Below are 19,447 nucleotides of genomic sequence, written 5' to 3'. Positions count from 1 at the left end.
GATTCAACCAGACTTCTTCACATGCATTTCTTCCAGAGACTCGAATTGTGTTCTATGGCCGATTCCAACGTCACTGTACCCCAATGCACCCAACTTCCCTAGTGCAGGTAACCTGGTTCCTGTGGTGTCCATGGGTGGGGTGGCTCTCCAACCTTCCATCCTCCAAAGGGTTTCTCCAGGGTCCTCTTGGAAGGGTCCTTCTTCTTCAAAACTGCAATCCAGACTGCTCAGTTGACTTCTAATGGGTATGTTTAAAGGGCCCAGTAAAGCTCAGAGAGTTTTAGACCATTTATGTTCTAACCTGACACCTGAGATCCTCTCATCATGATTTCCTCAGTACAACCAGGGTAAAAAGAGGAGATGGGGAGGGACATTGTTTGCACACGTAGTAGCGAAGTTGTGGACCGATCTTCCACCCAGTCTCAGAGCACTGGAAAATGAAATTTCCTTCAGGAAGAAAGTTAAGGGGTTCCTGGGTACTTACCTCAGGTAGTTCCTGGTTCTTTCGGCTCCTCTGAGTCTTCTGGTCCAAGTATCGCTCTCCTTTGCAGTTTGCATTCCACTTTCTTAGTGTATGGTTTGGTTTTCCCCTGGAGACCAGTGCTTATTTGTGCTGCTTTATGTATCTTCTTGTGTATTGTTGGTATCTCTGGGCAGGAGATATGCCAATGTGTTAGTGATTGTGTGTGTAATAAATAGAATTCTTTTTTATATACACTGTATGGTTTATTTTAGTCGGATCTACACTGTCGAATAAATGTGGTAAAACAAACTGCTTTATACTCCTTCAAGAAATGCCTGAAGGGTGCTCTCCACAGCTACCAATTTGAGAGCAAAGGTTATCAAAGACCACTAAACTCACCATAAGGGTTGCTTGGATTAGTGAAAGGATGCACCACTCCTTTGAGTGTGCACCATACACCAAGCCAGCCTCCTACACTCACACTCATGCGGGGAAAGTTGGTACAGTGCACACTACATCATCATAATTTATTCACATGTGGGATCTCTTCCCAAATGGACATGTTGTACAATCTACTGTTGATCCCAACTTGCAGGACATATGATATATGGGTCTCTTTGTTTGCTGGAGACTACCAATCAAATACAAGAGTCAACCAAGTGGTTATTGTCTAAAAAACAAGGCTTTTACAAGTGTCAGAAGTTTAAAGCCTGTGTTGTGGGTGACAATGAAATTGTATTTGTACTAACTGATGGATGCACTTAAAAGATCAAAGAAACGTTCCCTCCTCTAGCACATATGTGCAATCTCCAACAAGGACTTTGTACACATGATCGCGAAACATATCTAGGAAGAGCATAAAGATGATAGGAGCGGTTCATTCTTCTATGAATTCAACATATACCAGCAAATCCTGGAGGAGGAGATCACAAACTGTTCTCAAGGAGAGACGAATCAATATGGATTATCATGATCAGAACTGAAACACCATTGGGTCCAAACACAGATGCCGAACTTTACATCCATCTCTCATCAAAAAGGAGAGTAGGATATTGAATGAGCCTTGATAGCCCTAGATGGGGCTAGCCGCAAAATGAAACCAGCAGACACAACTGTACAAGGATGGAAGCTACTCCGGGCACAAGCGCACCAGCTACACGCTTTTTTATTCCTCGAGTGTCCCTTCTGAAACACGACTGACTTCAAAATGGCGCCTCCCGCCGATCGTCACTGGGCGTCTAAGTTACACGCCTAGGGTTGCCCTGCGTCTGCTTCCTGAGCTTAAAGGCCGTAAAATAGATTGAAACAGCAATCATTGGTTTCAGACCTACATGGAAGGTCCTACATGGACCCACATGACAAGGTCTGGTCATCGACCAGACCTTGATCTTAGCCCTCAACCGACCTGTATCCTGCACACCCTTTCAGGACATTTACCCTGTGAACTTTCCCTCGACCGCTGAGACCTTGCTACCTGACCGTTGCCCGGTGGAGCTACCCTGATAGCTATAGGGGAGATGGGCTGTGAATTCCCTCCTCGGCCGTCACCTACCCAGCCGGACATTGGGCAGACCTTCCTACGTCTCTCCTGCCGTTATCTCCCTCCTTCCACCTACACCCTTCCCCCTTCCCCCTAACCGCCCTATTTATCCTTCTTCCATACTATTCAAATGTGTTTCGTATAACCGATGTAACCCGTAACTGTTTTTAACTGTGTAATAATGTGATTCCTAATGCAAAGCGCTCTGATACCCACGGGTCTAGCCAGCGCTTCTAGTAACTTCTAGTAACTGATGTAATTTGTAACTGATGTAAGTTTGTAATTTCTGTGGAACCTTATGCAAAGCGCTCTGATACCTCTGGGTCTAGCCAGCGCTATATAAAACTCTCAAAATAAATAAATAAATAAATAAATAAAGGTACACCTCCACCGTATTGGAGTTGCATTGCACTGATCTGTTCCTCTCCCTCTTTTTTCTACCCTTTTCCCTTCCACTCTATTTCTTTTACTCTTCTTTTTCTCTGTTCTTTGCTCTCTTCTTATTGTTCCCTGCTCTCAACAGGTGGCTTAAACTACTGCTGAGTCATTCTCCATGAAATGATTGATGTACCATTCGGATGCATGGAGTTTTTTTAATTTTAATATGAATCTCAAGGTTCTTTCAGTCCACAGTGCAATATTTCTATCTCAATTCTAACTGTCTTGTCTCAATAGGTATTTATATGAAGCCATTGTCAGGATTGTAGAGTAAATAAGAACAACAAGAGAGCGAGGAAAAGAACTTGTCCTCTTCCCCAAAACAATATGGTCAAACAAAATGGACAAGTTTCATGACTTAAAGCAAACCTTTTTGGCTGTCATTGTGGGAAACATATTAGAAAGGAGAGGGAGCACAACTGCTGTATAGGAAACCCCTCACCCACCTACCTAGTAGGTGGCATGCTTCATCATCGGGGCCCAACTGGATTGTCTAGCACAATCCAGTTGTGCTACAACGCCTGAGATACAGCGGAGCAGGGTTATGAGCAGTGAGTGAAGTGCTATGTGAAGTGATATAAGAGTTAAAAAAGTCTCAGGGAGATGCCCTTTTGAAAAAACTTTAATTTTAAGGGTCCCAGGACTAGTGTAAAAAGATAGAAGGGGATATCGTTAGGAATGTTATTTTCCTGGTATCCTTAGAAACTGAGGTCAACTAGTTTCAGCCTTCGTTATAGTTCTAGAGGCTTTCGTCAGGACCAATCGAAATTGAAGTAAAATTAATTTAAGTGAATGGCCGTAAAAAATATATGTAGGCCAAGTGTAATTATCAGCACACACCCTAAAGTGTGCTGTGAGTGTAGTGAAGAAATACTCACAGTAACTTCGTTCGAGGTTACATGAGTAGAGAGGCAGTGAATCCTCTGGAGTTAGAACGCCGTATGATTCTCCGTTTGCAGTTTGAAGGGAGAACAGGTCCGTAGTACCTAGGACGGCGCTCGGTTCCGCTTGTTCAGCCAAGCGGAACCGAGCACCGTCCTACACTTTAGGGTGTGTGCTGATAATTACACTTGGCCTACATATATTTTTTACGGCCATTCACTTAAATTAATTTTACTTCAATTTCGATTGGTCCTGACGAAAGCCTCTAGAACTATAACGAAGGCTGAAACTAGTTGACCTCAGTTTCTAAGGATACCAGGAAAATAACATTCCTAACGATATCCCCTTCTATCTTTTTACACTAGTCCTGGGACCCTTAAAATTAAAGTTTTTTCAAAAGGGCATCTCCCTGAGACTTTTTTAACTCTTATATCACTTCACATAGCACTTCACTCACTGCTCATAACCCTGCTCCGCTGTATCTCAGGCGTTGTAGCACAACTGGATTGTGCTAGACAATCCAGTTGGGCCCCGATGATGAAGCATGCCACCTACTAGGTAGGTGGGTGAGGGGTTTCCTATACAGCAGTTCCTCTCCTTTCTAATATGTTTCCCACAATGACAGCCAAAAAGGTTTGCTTTAAGTCATGAAACTTGTCCATTTTGTTTGACCAGGATTGTAGAGTATGCATACTATTACAATGATCATGCAGTCAATGCTAGTGGGTTATATATAAATTCGGGCTATTGTTTACATCTCAATAATGCTTACATAAAACACGCAAAGCACTTTTGTGTATACAGGTTTTTACAGATTGCTAACATAGTGATCGTATGGTTGTTTATATCCTATAGATATCTTTTAAAATATCGCCCCCCTTTACCATAATGATATCACCTGGTGACGAGGTTTCCCTGTATGTGATGTTTAGATGTCTGATAAGTGTGGTCTTAAATCCTCATCTTTCTTGATTTCCTTTTCTGAATTGTTGAAGTCCATAATGTGTCTAATCATCATTTCTTCTGTCAGAGCTTCCAATTTCTTGGGGATCAATAGGTCCTTCTTGTTTCCAGACATCTTTTAGTACTGAAATGGGACATCCACGTCTTATGAATCTCTGGTATATCTCCTTTACCTGACTTTCAAAATCCCTTTACTCTGATCAATTCCTTTTTACTTCCAAGAATTGCCCATAGGAGACTTTCCATTGTAGAGCATTCAGATGTGCCCTGTTTGCGAAACAATGCTTTTACAACTGGTTTGCTTTCTATGTACTTTTGTACAGGTCTTGTTGTTTTCAGTATAGAGGCCGATGTCCAAATAGTGGTGCTTATTTCATAACTAAATTTGAGCTTTTGAGGATTGTTGTCAAGTGATTTTAGAAAGATTCTCAGCTCATTTTGTTCACCTTACCAGATTAAAAGATCATCGATGAAGCATAGCTGGAAAATAATTTCTTGAGAGCCTCTGCATTGGTGTACACCCGACTGTCACAGCCTCCCAGTACCCCATGGTCAGAGATGTTTGGGAACAAGAAGATTTCAACAAATCTGGAAGTATTCTTTAAGAGTGAATCACAAAAACTCACTATAGGACTTCTAGGGGGGTTTTCCTGATTCTCGCTGTTGCCAGGTTGCTATCATTTGGGCAAAATGATAGCAAGACTTTGATGGCTAACTTGCCACAATTACAGAAGTATACAGTTGAGGTAGCCACAAACGAAGCATGCAAAGATTGAGAAAGAGAGACTCAAGTCACTGAACATGCTTAGAGTCACACAGAGCTGGACTAGCCTATGGCAAATTTGGGAGATCCTGTGATAACTTGATGCGGGCCTAGGAATACATAGGGCGTCAGTGAGTGGAGGGCCCTGGATAGGATCAGTGAGGCCATAAAGCCACAGCCTCAGAGAATGCAGACACCTGTGCAGGATCACACATTGTGAGATTGAAGGGCCTAGTGCCCTGTCTAGATTTGTGCAAGGTGTTGGTATAACGACTAAGAGCCTTTCTTAGGAAGTCACTCGCAAGATGGGCTTTATACTGAGGGGCCGATTTACAAGCCCTGTGTGGCACTTTTGCGCCGCCGTTGCGCCGCCGTGACGCATCTAGGGAGATGCATCACGTTGTAAAGCCCTGCGCCACATTAAAACCTGCGTCAGGTTTAATGTAAGCAGAGTAGGCGTTATGTCGGAAAAAGCCTCGGAAAAGTGACGCAGTGAAATCTACAGGATTTCACGCACTCACTTTTCCGACGCTGGTGCGTCAAATCCTTACGCCTGCTTCAAGCAACCGTAAGGCGTGACGCACCATGTTAGGGATAGGGCAGGTTGGAACAGTGCTGGAGTTGCATCGCACTTGCGACACAACTTCAGCACTGCGCCAACCTTACGCCGGCAGATGCATCACGCATCTGCTTGGCCTTGCGCCACGATGCACCGCATTGTAAATGCGGCGCATCTGCAGTGGCAAACTTGCGTGACAAATCTTCCCTGGCGCATCCCTGCTGATTTGCAGGGATGCGCCAGGGAACGTAAATCTGCCCCTGAGTGCTTAGTAACCCCATGTATCAATTCCCTCTGTTTCTCCCCACTATGGTGGCTCCTAGTTTGATGTTTTACAGAGTCTTATGTGATAAGTAAAATTAATTGAAAGTTGTTTTCTCCAAATTTATGAGACATACTCAAAAATGGAAGTTGTTTAAGTGGAGTGACACACTTCAGGAGGAATTTACTTTACCCAAGCAAGACATGGGAACAGATGGAATATTCGCCCCTTTTGATTCCCCAAAGGAATGCATTGTTATGGTTGATGTGAGGAATGAAGGGTTGGGAGCCACGTTAGCCCAAAAGAATAGATCTGGTAGTGAAGTTACAGTGGGGTTTGTGTCAAGGTCTCTGAAGGAAAATGAGAACGTTTGTTCAGTCATCGAAAGAGAACTGTTAGCCTGCGGTTGGACAGTGGAACATTTCAAGTGTTTCTTTTTTGGGGGGTAAATTCACATTCAAAACATTCCATGAGCCATTAGTGAATATACTCAGTGGGACCGTCATCAGGGTTCATACACCTAGACTGGTCAGACTAAGGGGCATATTTACAAGGACTTACCGCCATTGTAACGTCAATTTTTTTATGTTACAGCAGCTTTTTTTATCGCCATAATACAAGTTGCTGCTACCTCTAGTTAGCGGAATTTTTCTAGCTTTAACGTAAATTTTTCCTAGTGCCACTTCTGTTAGCGTGACTTACTGAAAGTGAGAAGCAAGGTAGGCATTCCCTGGTAAAAACTCCCACAAATCACACAACCCAATATTTACAAGGATTTCTTTGTAAGTCGCTAAAGGGAAAAAAATGCAGCTAAGTCCAATTAGAGTCAGTTTTTTAACATCAGTAAATACCTGGTCTTAGAAATGCTGCAAACACACTTGGGGCCTCATTTAAGAGGTTTCGGGGCTGGACATCGCTGCAAGGAGCCTTGCTGCACTGCCCTGCGACAAAACAAAAGTGCAGGAATGCCCACTGTCAATAAGATAGGGCACATTCCTGTCTTTTTCCCCTATGTTGCACACAATGGCTGCAATGCGCCAACACCGGCACCATTGCCCCATCGTGCAAGGTTGCTTGCCTTGCAGAGCTGATTTATGTTGTGGAAAAAGGGACAGCTTCATGTACAAAATCAATCAATCCGGGTGATTTCCTCTTTCTTTTTGTGCTGCAGAATTCTGCACACATAGAAAAAGGAATAAAAGAGGAGAATTGTAACCATGGAAGGAGAGATGTACAACTAGTCAACCTTAAATAAGGTCATCTGCTATCTGAGGAGTCACTTCCAGGGGCCGCCCGGACTCTGCACCAGATGGCCATGTCGCAGTGGAGCCGTTGTCACTAGGGAAGCATTCTGGGTTCAGGGGAAGTGTTGCAATCCTGTCTCTGAGTGCGTTTGTGCACTTTTGCCGCCACATGCAGCGCCTTCTGCCTCTCTTGTATAACCTGCTCCAGATTGGGGGTGGCTTGTAGTTGTGACGGGGGCATCTGCTCCTCCTATGCCTTCCACTACAACTGGCTCCACCAATGACAGCTTGTTGTGCAGACCCTTCACTCCCTGTCCGCAGCACCTGTTGACCAGTAGATTCCAGCCAGGTCCAGACCTGTTCAGCGGCATAAAAGAATCACATGTTACCATCTGGGACCACTTGCAGCCTTGCCGGGATGAGAAGGGAGTATTTGATTCCCAACTCTCGGAGGTGTAGCGCAATCACTAGAGACAATCCCCTCTGCCTCTCCACCCTGTGGCGTAGTCAGGTGAGGAACCTGACCATTAAGGGCCAAGCAGCGCAGAGTACGCCTGAAATCCTCTAGTTCCCCTGCCTTGCAATACAGAGACACTGGTCACTCCGTCTGGCGTAAAAGATCGAGTTTTATTAGCTGCAGCTAGTACAGTTGTCCGTGAAGTCACACAGGGATGGGTTCACAAGAGCTGCTCCCCGACCTCCGTGGCGCACAAGCTTTTATACAGTGAAATACAATGGATACAATGGATAACCCAAACACATATAGAATTTGAGACATCGACAAATGTCACCAACAATGGTTTAAGCTAAAAACTGACTCGGGTTCCAGGTGATGTTTGTTGCTGGCCCCTTTAAGCAAATTGCAAAGAGAATCCACATAATACAGTTTACAAGGAGAGAAAACATGGTTGTATGTTCTAGAAGGATAGTCGTGAGGCCAGAGAATGCATGAGATGTGTAGCGAAGGGCAGTAGATAAGATAAGCGAGAGGAAAGAATGGTGTGTGCTAACAGATAGTTCGGGCGGGGGTTATCCAGCTCAGACATGAATTAGTGTATTCGGCCAGACCCTGACACTAGTTAATAAACACGGAACTTAAGGCTACCTGACACGCAAGGGCAGAAATGACAAAAACATCTCGTTTACCAGCTGCCTGAGTGAGGGCAACCTAAGATGGCGGAAAACACAAGATGGAGTCTGGGTGCGATCGAGAAACGACAAATTTCAGAACCTCACAGGGAAGAAAAGTATTATGGCGTTAGCCACTTTCACCTTCCCAGCTTGCGTACCTCCCTCTGGACAGCATCACTATCCCTGTGAGAGGCGGAAGAGAAAGGGTCTAGGACCTGTCCCTGGCAGTAGATGACTCGCCCATCACTCGATGGGCCCGCTCCACAACAAAGAATGGGGAAAGTTCACCTGCTGGCAGTAGATAAAGCAAGAATGTCTCAGAATATGAAACTGCATCAAAACTGTGATTTTGTCGATGTGGCCATCAAGGGAAGGACACGTTTGTTCGAGGGAGGTACCCACTGCAAGGTTAGTTTGGAGTCCAGGGTGTCCACTGTCATCTGCTCCAGCAGCCAGCAACCACCAACTTCTAGGTTCACAGACAAGGAGGAGCGGCAAAATGTCGACACCAACAGCGTGTGCAGTCGGCCATCATTGCACCAGATGTCCAGGCACTATGTATGACATGCGGTGCAGTGCAGCGTGGCCAGCGGGCCCCTCTCCTCCAGTCAGGTGTGTGCTAGCCAGGAATCTTCGTTCAGGCAGCACCAATGGAAATCCACCGTACACCCAAGAGCTCACTACCTGGGGGCAAGGAAAGACAGCATCACCCTTTCACCTCCTCTCATCTAACAGTGGCAACCCGATTCCCAGTGCCCCAGTGAGTAACAGCAGATCAAGCTGCACACCCAAGAGCCTTTGCCCAAACCGACCCCCGTGTCTCTGGCACCCGCTGCCACCAATGACCAATATCAGTGACTTGAGACAGTTAGTGGAGTCCTCCACCAGTCTTGTGCGGTGTCCTCGGCAATGCGGGTCTACCGCACTGCAGGGATTGCTCATGGCACGATGTGCACAACCCATATGTGCTAGGCCTTGGCCCATAATGACCCCTGGGCCTCCTCCTCCCTGTCCTACCTTCTCCTCACCTGTACATCAACACCAGGGCACAATACCCTGTGCTCTATCCGAATCTTTGACTCAGCTGGCTGGATCCTTAGTAAGGCTGGATTTCACAAGCCTGGGTATAGCAGTTATCACGGAGTCTGCTGGGGAACCTCCTGATGCAGGTGATGCAACAAGTCCCTCTTAGGCACAAAGTCACGGCGCTCCCACCACACAAGTTCGTCACAGCTTAGGGGCCTTACCCCCCACAGCTTCTGGCCAGCGCCACCTCCTGTGCCCTGTGATGCAGAGAGGCACAGCCCACCACCAGAAATCTCTCATCTGTGCACCTGGGTGTAGTGGTGGTACATGTTATGCAATGCAGATAATGGTGATGCACAGGAGCTTCTCTACCGATCACAGCTCCAAGGGGCACCAGGCAGTCTTCTCACACAGGTCAGCAATGTTTTGCCATGCAACCTGTCAGACTTCGCCACCAGGTAAGGGCGATCGCCGATGCATCAATGTCTACAGCCACGGCCCACTGGCTTGGAGCCACCGTGGACCATCTACGCTTCCAGGCATAGGCCTCCAGGGTGTCGCAAAGATGAGCCACTTTTCATAAATGAGGCCCTGATTCTGCATTTCCTCTTCCGCTGGGGCTCTGGTGGGTCATCCTAACTGTTAGGTGGGTTTGGGAGTGGTTGACTTGTTCTGAACTTGGCTGCTCTATTCTGCAATCTGGTGGAGTCTTAGCCACAATTTGTTCACAGCCGCTAGCTGATCCCAACGCCATGTAACAATCTATTGTAAAAATTCAGCTAGGCAACGAAAATTCGGCTTAGCGAAAACTCTTGTAAATGTGCCCCTAACTTTTAAATTGTTGCTAAATGATTTTATCACAGAATACATCTCCTGGGAAAACATTTCCAGGCAGAATATTTATAGCGATCTTCCATAAATGACTACGGTCAGCTTATTAATTGGGATGAAGAGTACCTGATAGCGAGTGCAGATGTATTGGAGGGTCATGCATTCACTGAGGAAGAGTGGAATTACTATATGGAAGAAGATGAGGGTCTGGTATGTGTAAAGAAATGGGTGACACAGGGATGGCCTAAAGAGAAGTCTGTTCCTGTTGGATTACAGACGTATGTCAAGGTGGCTGATAAATTGTCGGTTGAAAAGAAAGGAATGCTCTGTCAAGTACCGGTGCCAACACTTGGATCTTCCGCAGGAACAGATGAATATTCCTCAATTCCCAAACTCCGCTACAGTGAACTAGGCTCACTAGCAGCAAAGAGGGGGAAAGGGGAGTGGGATGAAAAGAGAGACTGCTTCTTTAGGACTGGATTGTGCACAACTCTTCTGGTTGTCTTCCTGAAATAAATAACAGCATGAAACAAAAAGGCCTAAACCTTTCTGATAACAATTCTGAATTTCCCTTATTTACCTGCCCTTATTGAGTGGCTAGCTGCTCTCTATACTTTGTAATTTGAATGTAGTTCTTTTCACTGGCTATTCTCTTTACCAGTATGTTGTCTATTTGCAATAATCTGTAAGAGAGAAAAGATGTTGTAACTACCTTAAATACCTCTTCTGAATACTTTTCTCTCTCCCTCTAGTATACTCCTAATTACCTGCTTAAACCCTTGCTCTGTTCAAAATATTCCAAAATAACTTTATCTTTCTTTTTCCTTCAGAGTTTGCATGAAGAATGAAGACTTGTGTTTCTACACTTCTTGTCTACTCTTCCAGGAATCTCTGGACAAAGATAGAGTTGGTAAGTACTATTATATATATATATATTCACTTAAAAAACCATAGGTTTCCCACATGTTATAGTTAGCTGGACATTTCACTCGCAAAAAAAAAACCAACGAAATTCCCCCGTTATAGTTAGTACAGGCAACTATAACTCACGTGACCGCAATCCACTGCTGATGACGTCACATATTACATCACTTTTTTAAGACACTTATTTACCCATTTATTCTTCCATTTACCTTTAGCTATACATATATTACAAATATTTATTTTACAGAAAGACACATATGTCATCAGTGATGTAATATCTGACGTCATCAGCAGTGGATTGCGGTCGCGTGAGTTATAGTTGCCTGTACTAACTATACCGGGGGAATTTCATTGGGTTTTTTCGAGTGAAATGTCCAGCTAACTATAACATGTGTGAAACCTATGGTTTTTTCAGTGAATTTCTAAGGTTTTTTTAATGCCAATTCCTAACTATAACGCCCCTGAAATCTATGGTTTTTTCAGTGAATTTCAAAGGTTTTGTAAATGCTAATTCCTAACTATATCAGGCCTGAAACCTGTGGTTTTTTCAGTGAATTTCAAAGGTTTTGTAAATGACAATTTTGAATGTATTAATTGTTATACTGATTTTTTTGATACTGATTTACTACATTTTTTTAACTATTTATTTTTAGATATATTTTTTTGAATTACATTATAATTACATTATACATTACAATACAAAATATACTTTCTCAGAATGAATTACCTCAGTTTAAATACTTGGCAAATAGGCAACAGACTTTTAAGTACAGTAGTTACAGTTGTTGCAATGGGCAACACAATTTCAAACACAAAGCAACATTGAGCTCAATGTGAATTTCTAGTGAAATGCAAATAGTTACTTTATGGATTACTTTTCTAACCACAGGACTGGACATCTCATGTAAACAGTTGAGTAAAATCACTTTGGTTACAGTAGTGATTTTTAAGGAATATTATTGTATTTTAAAAGTTGACACTTAGAAACTTTTTCCCATAGAATATCACCAATGTTATCCTATGGCAGAAAATTCACTTAGTAGGTAAGTAGTGTTATCGTTACTTTTTCTTACTCAGTGGTGGATCCTGGATCCAGCACTGGCCAACCTCCTGTAAACAGTTGAAAGAATGTGTTTAAGTCATACAGACGATTTGTTAGGAATATTTTTAGTTTGTGAAAATAGACACTTAGAAACTTTTCTGGTGAAAACCACACAATGGAATCCTATGGAAGGAAATACAAGTTACTGGTAAGTATGCTTAGAATTACTTTTCAGGTTCAGTGCTGGGCTAAAAGATGCAGCCCTGGGTTCTCTCCTGATAACAGGTGAGTAAATCGGAATTCGTAGTTCGGCTGATTTTAGAGGAATATTTGTACGTTTAAAAAATGGATACTTAGAAAATTTTGTGGTGAAAACCACACAATGGATTCCTATGGAAGGAAATACAAGTTACTGGTAAGTACGCTTAGAATTACTTTTCAGGGTCTGCGCTGGGCTAAAAGATGCAGCACTGGGTCCTCTCCTGTTTACAGGTGAGTAAATCGGAATTCGTAGTTCGGCTGATTTTAGAGGAATATTTGTACGTTTCAAAAATGGACACTTAGAAAATTTTCTAGTGAAAACCACACAATAGATTCCTATGGAAGGAAATACAAGTTACTGGTAAGTACGCTTAGAATTACTTTTCAGGGTCAGTGCTGGGCTAAAAGATGCAGCCCTGTGTTCTCTCCTGATAACAGGTGAGTAAATCAGAATTCGTAGTTCGGCTGATTTTAGAGGAATATTTGTACAATGGTGAAGGATGGGGGAGGGGCCTGAGGCGACGTGTGCAAACACACCCTGTGGCGCGTTTTAAGTTGGGGAATTAATTCCTCTTCAATCCTGTGGTCTCCTGGGGGCCAACTAGCCCACCAGGTACTCCAGTATGCGCCAGGGAGCTGCATTGCAGAGAGGTATTCAGAGGCCACGCCCCTTTTACAACACTTTGCAACTCAGCTCCGTGGCGCTTACTGGAGGTACCTGCTGGGCTATTTGGTCCCCAGGGACCCTCAGGATTGAAGAGGAATTAATTCCCCAACTTAAAACGCTACACAGTGCGTGTTTGCACAGATCTCACCTCAGGCCCCGCCCCCTACCTTCACCACTGTGCAAACGCGCCCCATGGGGTTTTTTAAGTTCGGGGATTAAGTCCCCTTGAATCCTGAGGTCCCCTGGCGGCCAACTAGCCCACCAGGTACCTCCAGTATGCGCCAGGGAGCAGCATTGCAGAGAGATGGTCAGAGGCCACACCCCTTTTTACAACACTCTGTAACGCAGCTCCGTGGCGCTTAGTGGAGGTACCTGGTGGGCTAGTTGTCCCCTAGGGGACCTCTGGATTGAATAGGAATGAATTCCCCAACTTAAAACGCGCCACAGGGCGTGTTTGCACAGTATCACCTCAGGCCCCGCCCCCTACCTTCACCACTGTGCAAACGCGCCACGGGGCGCGTTTTAAGTTGGGAGATTAAGTCCCCTTGAATCCTGAGGTCCCCTGGCGGCCAACTAGCCCACCAGGTACCTCCAGTAAGTGCCAGGGAGCTGCGTTGCAGAGAGGTGTAAAAAGGGGCGTGGCCTCATTACACCTCTCTGCAACGCAGCCCCCTGGCGCATACTGGAGGTTCCTGGTGGGCTAGTTGGCACCAGGGACCCCGAGTATTGAAGGGGAATTCGTTCCCCCTCTGCAAACACACCACGGGGCACTTTTGCAAAGTTATGAAAGGAGGGGGCGTGGCCTCCTCCCGATCCTGTTTTTTTTTGTCTTTTTTCTTTTTAAGAAGGGGAGCTGTGTATTTTTTGGCCCTGGAGACCCCATCCCCCAGGGCCAGCCCCCTATTTTTTTTTAACTGTGGAGGGGGGCCGCGTGGCCCCCCTCCCGAGGCCTTACTTTGCCCCGGGGACCCCATCCCCCGGGGCATGGCCCTTTTTTTTTAATTATTATTTTTTTGGAGGGGGGCTGCCTTGCCCCCCTCCTGTGACCCCATCCCCCGGGGCCGTTTAAAAAAAAATGTTTTTATTATTTTGGGGAGGGGGGCCGCGTGGCCCCCCTGCTGGTCCACTACTGGCCCCGGGGACCCCATCCCCCCGGGCATGGCCTCCGTTGGAGGCTGTGGGGGGGTCCCCAATCCCGCAACGGCCCCGCCGGCTCCCCGCGTCCTGCGGGAGCCGGCATTGCTTTTCCACATGGGGAGCAGCTAACATGCTGCTCCCTGTGTGGAAAAGCAATCGTCTTTGGTATTTGGAAGCTTCTCTCTTCCAAATACCAAAGCAGTTTGCTATGGCAGGATGGGAGCCGTGAGGCTCCCACCCTGCCATAGCAAACAGCAGTGTCCCGGGGGTGGGCACCCCAGGACATTGCAGGAGCCGGCCCTGGGGGGTGGCGGTCCCCAGGGCCATCATTGGCTCCAGGAGGGCCCCCTCCCACTGAATCTAAAGCCCCGGGGGGTGGTGGTCCCCGGGGTTTGGGGGTCCGTAACGGACCCCCTACTTAAAATAATTAGTGCCCCGGGGAGGTGGCGGTCCCCGGGGCGTGTGGGGGGGCTCCAGCCCCCCCACACAGTATTTTTATTTATTGATTAAGCCCCGGGGGTTGGCGGTCCCCGGGGCTGCGGGGCGCCCATGAGCCCCCCGCATACATTAAATTAAATTAAATTGAAGCCCAGGGCTGGGGGGCCCCCCATTATAATAAGGAAATTGCCCCCGGGACTAGGCCCCCCGGGGCTAAAAATAAATCAAGCGCGGAAGCCCGCGCTTCGTTTTTTTTTTTCATTAGCGGGATGCGCGGACCCTACGCACATCCCGCGATTTAAAAAAAATATATATATTTTTGGGGGCCTTGTGGGACCCCCTGACCAGGCCTAGGGGGTCAGGGTGTTTCTACCCTGCCCCCTTGTCGCGTTCTGCGACTTTTATTTTGTGCTTTCTCGTGCCTCGGTTCTACCGAGGCACAAGATGGCTGCCAACACTTCCTGATTCAGAGTGTTGGCAGCCAATTAGCATTCAGCTCGTGCTCGGGAGGGTTCGGGGAGGGTGCGGGGAGGATCCGCGGATCCTCCCCGGCCATAGATATCACTAACTTTTAACCCTAATTTTCTCAGGAACTACTGAACAGATTCACACCAAATATGCAAAAGGCACGAGTCGCAGCTACAGCCCGAACCGCTGAACGGAATGACACCAAATTTGGCAAAGAGGTAGTCCTCAGGTCAGGCATGTGCCTTTTGCATATATGGTGTCAATCTGTTCAGTAGTTCCTGAGAAAATCAAAAGTAAAATCACATATATATCTGGGCGGAGCCTAACCACACATCTCATCGTGAGATCTGATTGGCTGTCAGCACTTCATCCAAGAAGTGTTGGCAGCCATCTTGGGACCAATATACATGATAGCACCTCATTACAAAGCATTGCAGTTAATAGAAGGTTTTAAGACTTTAGTTACATTATAAATCATTTGTTGATGGTACCATACCCATTTTAGGAATTGTGGTGTGTTGTAAGGTGATTTTACCATGTGAAAAAGCCTTCTGCTGTGATATCATGAATCATGTTTGAGAGAAAACTATTTTCTCATGCTTTTCCCACAGAGGTTTGGAAAGTGATCTATAAGCTGAACTGAGAGCATATTTTCTGTAAATTCACATTATCTTTCTCAGTCATGTGAGAATGAAGTCTGACATTCTCAGTAAAACATGTACATCCAACAAGGGCAGAGACTGTCAGTTGATTCCTTTGTGTTCTACTGCAGCTTCCCAGAGTGTTCTAAAGAACAACTAGAGCGCTAACAGTCCTACTTATGACAAACGTATGGCACACCTGAAGCCATCTTGGTTGGAATAAAGTGGTAAATCTTAAAACATTTAATTTAAAAAGGAACAAATTGAGGGGGTTCATTTTGCCATAGAAAGTATGATTAGTGCTGCAGAAAGAAAAATGAGGGCACATTTTGAGTGACTTCTCAAATCCTCTTCTATTTCATTAAAAAATTCTGACATGCAGACTGAAACATGCACTTTCAATACCAGCAGCAGATTTCCCTGGTGAGCAGTAGCTTTACTAATAAGCAACTAGAGTGCTAACATTCTGAATTTATGGCAAATGTGTGACACATCTGAATGCCTTCTTGATGGAACAAAAGTAAAAAACTGAAAGTATTTCCTACTGAGGAGACTGCAGTAAATGACGAAATTAGGAAACTTCAAAACAAATAAATCTCCCATGATGGCCACCAGAGACAAAAGAGCCCAAATGTAGCCCAAATATCACCCAGATGTAGCCCAAGTATAGCCCAATGACAGAAGTGTGCAAAACACTTATTTATTGTGTATTTTCAGTTTTATATAGTGCAGACTTGTCCGGTATTGGAGTGCTTTACATGAGCATTGGTTACATCACACAAGATCAAATTCATTTTGGTTGTAGACATGGGGAGATTAAGTGATTTGACCAGAATCACAGAATGTTGAGCTGAAGCAGAAACTCCAACCTGGTTCCCCAGTTGCAAAGTCTGCAGCTCTGGAAGTAACACCACATCCTCTCTCCTAGGTGCAACATTTAATCAAGTGGTCAACTGGATAAAAAAACATAAAGATTACAAATAATTTAAAAGTTCTTTGTCGCTATTTGAAAACTCAGAAAATATGTCCTCATTTTAGTTTTTTAGAGCACTAACCATAATTTTGATGCAAATAAGACCCTCTCATATATGTAATTTCTAAAGGAAATACTCTAGGTATTACAGTTTTGATTACATCAAGATGATGTCAGGCGTTCCACACTTTTGTAATAAATATAGAATGTTAGCAATCTAGTTGTTCATTGGGATACTGTTGAGAGGCAGAGGCCAGGGGCACGGACTCTGAAAATTGAAGGCAGGTAGGACAGTGCAGATGCAACAATTTGACCACACTGGGCAGGCAGGAAGGGCAGTGGCAGCACAACAGACTATGGAGGGCAGTGGAAAGGGGGGCAGGGGCAACAAACCAACAATACAGGACTGGCAAGAGAGGCTGTGGCAATATAATAGACCATTGTGGGCAGAAGGAAGAGGCAGTGGTAGTACAACCATACATGCCAACAGACCAGTTTCAGCCAGGAAACGTCCAATGTTTTTAAGCTCAAATGGGCTTTATTTGATCTGTCTCCTATCTACAATCTCCTCTTTTTCAATGTAACTCAAAGGGGAAAATCAATACCCCAGTTGTTTTCAAAATCTCCCTCTTACCAAGTTCAAAATGTTCGCAAGTATGGTACATTGGATCATGGTAGGCAGGAGGAATTGGGGTAGGGACATGGACTCGGATAACAGAGGACAGGAGGGACATGGAGAGGTGCATCAAACGGACCCCACAGGGCAGGCATCAGGGTTTGCAGCAGCACAATACACCACACAGCACATGCAGGAAGGGAGTGCAGCACAACAATCCATAGAAAGCAATAGGGAGGGGACAGGACCATGCACATGGACAACAGAGAACAGAGGGGAAAGAGGCAATGGTAGCTAGCTGACCATAATGGACAGACAGGAGAGAAAGCTGCAGCATAATAGACCATAAAGGGCAGGAGGGATGGATCAGGGGCATTACAATGGAACAGACAAGCCAGGAGGGAGAAAATAGGGGTCTGCACATGGAAACAGAGGGCTGGGTGCAAGGGGGCAGGGCAGGAGCAGCAAGATGACCATGGAGATCAGGCAGGATGGGCACTAGAAACAAGACACACCATGGAGAGCAACAATGAGACTATGATGGCATACACACAGACCATGGAGGGAAGGTGGGAGGGGATCAGGGGCAGCTAGCTGACCACACAGGGAAGGTGGGAGGGGCCATGGCAGCACAGAAGACCATGCATGGCAAGCAGGAGGGTTAGTGGCAGCACAATGGCTATGATGGGCAAGAAGGAGGGTGCAGGGGCATGCACAAAGGACCAGGGAGGATAGAAGGGAGGGTCAGGACCTGGACACAGACAAGAGAGTTCAGGGGAAGGGGCCTCACAACAGACCGCGCGGGGCAGGCAGGTGGAGCAGTTGCAGCACAACAGACCAGGGAGGGCAGAAGGGTGTGGCAGTAAAATGGACCATGGAGGACAGGAGGAAGGGGATAGGGGCATGGCATGTGGACAGGCAGTGTGGAGGTGGCAGGGACAGGTTACAGTCATCTGACAATGCTAGGCAGGTGTGTGGGGAGTGGCAGCTCAACAGAACACTCAGAGTAGATAGGAGTGTCAGGTCCATGGAACATGCTGGGCAAAAAGGATGGGCAAAAAAGATGCACAAAGACATCGGAGAGCAGGGGAAAGGAGAATAGGGGCAGCAAGCTAAGCACAGAGGCTAAGCAGGAGGTCAATGATGGGCCAAAGAATTGGGCAATGGAGGGCAGGAGGAGTGGACTGGTACATCATACTAAATGGAGGGCAGTGGCAGCACATCAGACCATGCATGGCAGGAGGGAGGAGACTAGTCCATGGATTCAGACAAGAGAGGATAGGGAGGAGGTGGATGGGTCAGCAGGCTAACTGTTCAGAGAAGGTGGGTATTAGGAACGTTATTGTTTTTAAAATGTGTGTCTGTGCGAACTACTTAAAATATGAACAAGTATGCAGCATAATCTCACTTTTATTCAGGAAGAAGAGGACGTTTGTGACTGTGACTCCGGGCTCACTTGGCAGAAACACCCCCTGACCCTCCACCCCCCATCGCAAAATGTAATGCCCATGAAAAGGGTAGGTGGATGCAGTTTTATATAGAACATAGTCCTGAGAGCACGATTGAAAATGAAAACTAGATATAGTATATGGTATAAACTATGCACCAAAAAGTGTGATATAAGATGAACCGGGGCGTGAAATATAATATGCAATACAATGTGCGCAATGACAGATTCATTGGAGAGCGCGAGATAGCACAGGCACTAGTGCGTGCTATGCGATATGCGCCTTGGATGTAATATGCACAGGGCAGTGTTGTGTAACCTAACTAGTCTCTAAAGTTGTAATATAAAATATGTGCTGGGGAGTGTAACGTTGCATATGCACTGTGACAAAGATATGGATCCCAGATTGTAATATGTATGGCATAGCGCTGTGCGTTATAACATAGGCATCGAGGAAGGCACGTTAGATGGGGCAATATAACCCGTGCAAAGGCAAGTGTGGCATGACATATTCACGGGGTGGTGTTACAGTGCACATGGGCTAGAGAGTGTCATAGCATACGCACTAGCTGGTGGAATACAACACAGAGGTGTGAGGCACCCGGCGGGCACTGGTGGGTGTAACACAGCATTGGGCTCAGCCAGGAGCACGCTGTGACTCTCAAGTGAGGTTCGTCTCCTTTCCAGAGAGTAAAATAAAAAGTATTACACATCCGGCGGTGGATGTTTGT

The 19,447-nt window shown here is 45.7% G+C and overlaps 1 protein-coding gene across 1 annotated transcript in view; it reads right to left on the bottom strand.

The window, feature by feature from the left end:
• LOC146869100 (extracellular calcium-sensing receptor-like) overlaps positions 1 to 19,447 on the bottom strand; it is an 84,948-nt gene that overhangs the window by 1,724 nt on the left and 63,777 nt on the right. The gene's annotated exons all lie outside the window — the stretch shown is intronic.

This window comes from Triturus cristatus, chromosome 1_1, assembly GCF_964204655.1.
Source record: "Triturus cristatus chromosome 1_1, aTriCri1.1, whole genome shotgun sequence".
In the NCBI taxonomy this organism is placed as follows: domain Eukaryota; kingdom Metazoa; phylum Chordata; class Amphibia; order Caudata; family Salamandridae; genus Triturus; species Triturus cristatus.
The sequence above is the reverse complement of the archived record's forward strand: the minus strand, read 5'-3'. Positions and strand labels throughout refer to the sequence as shown.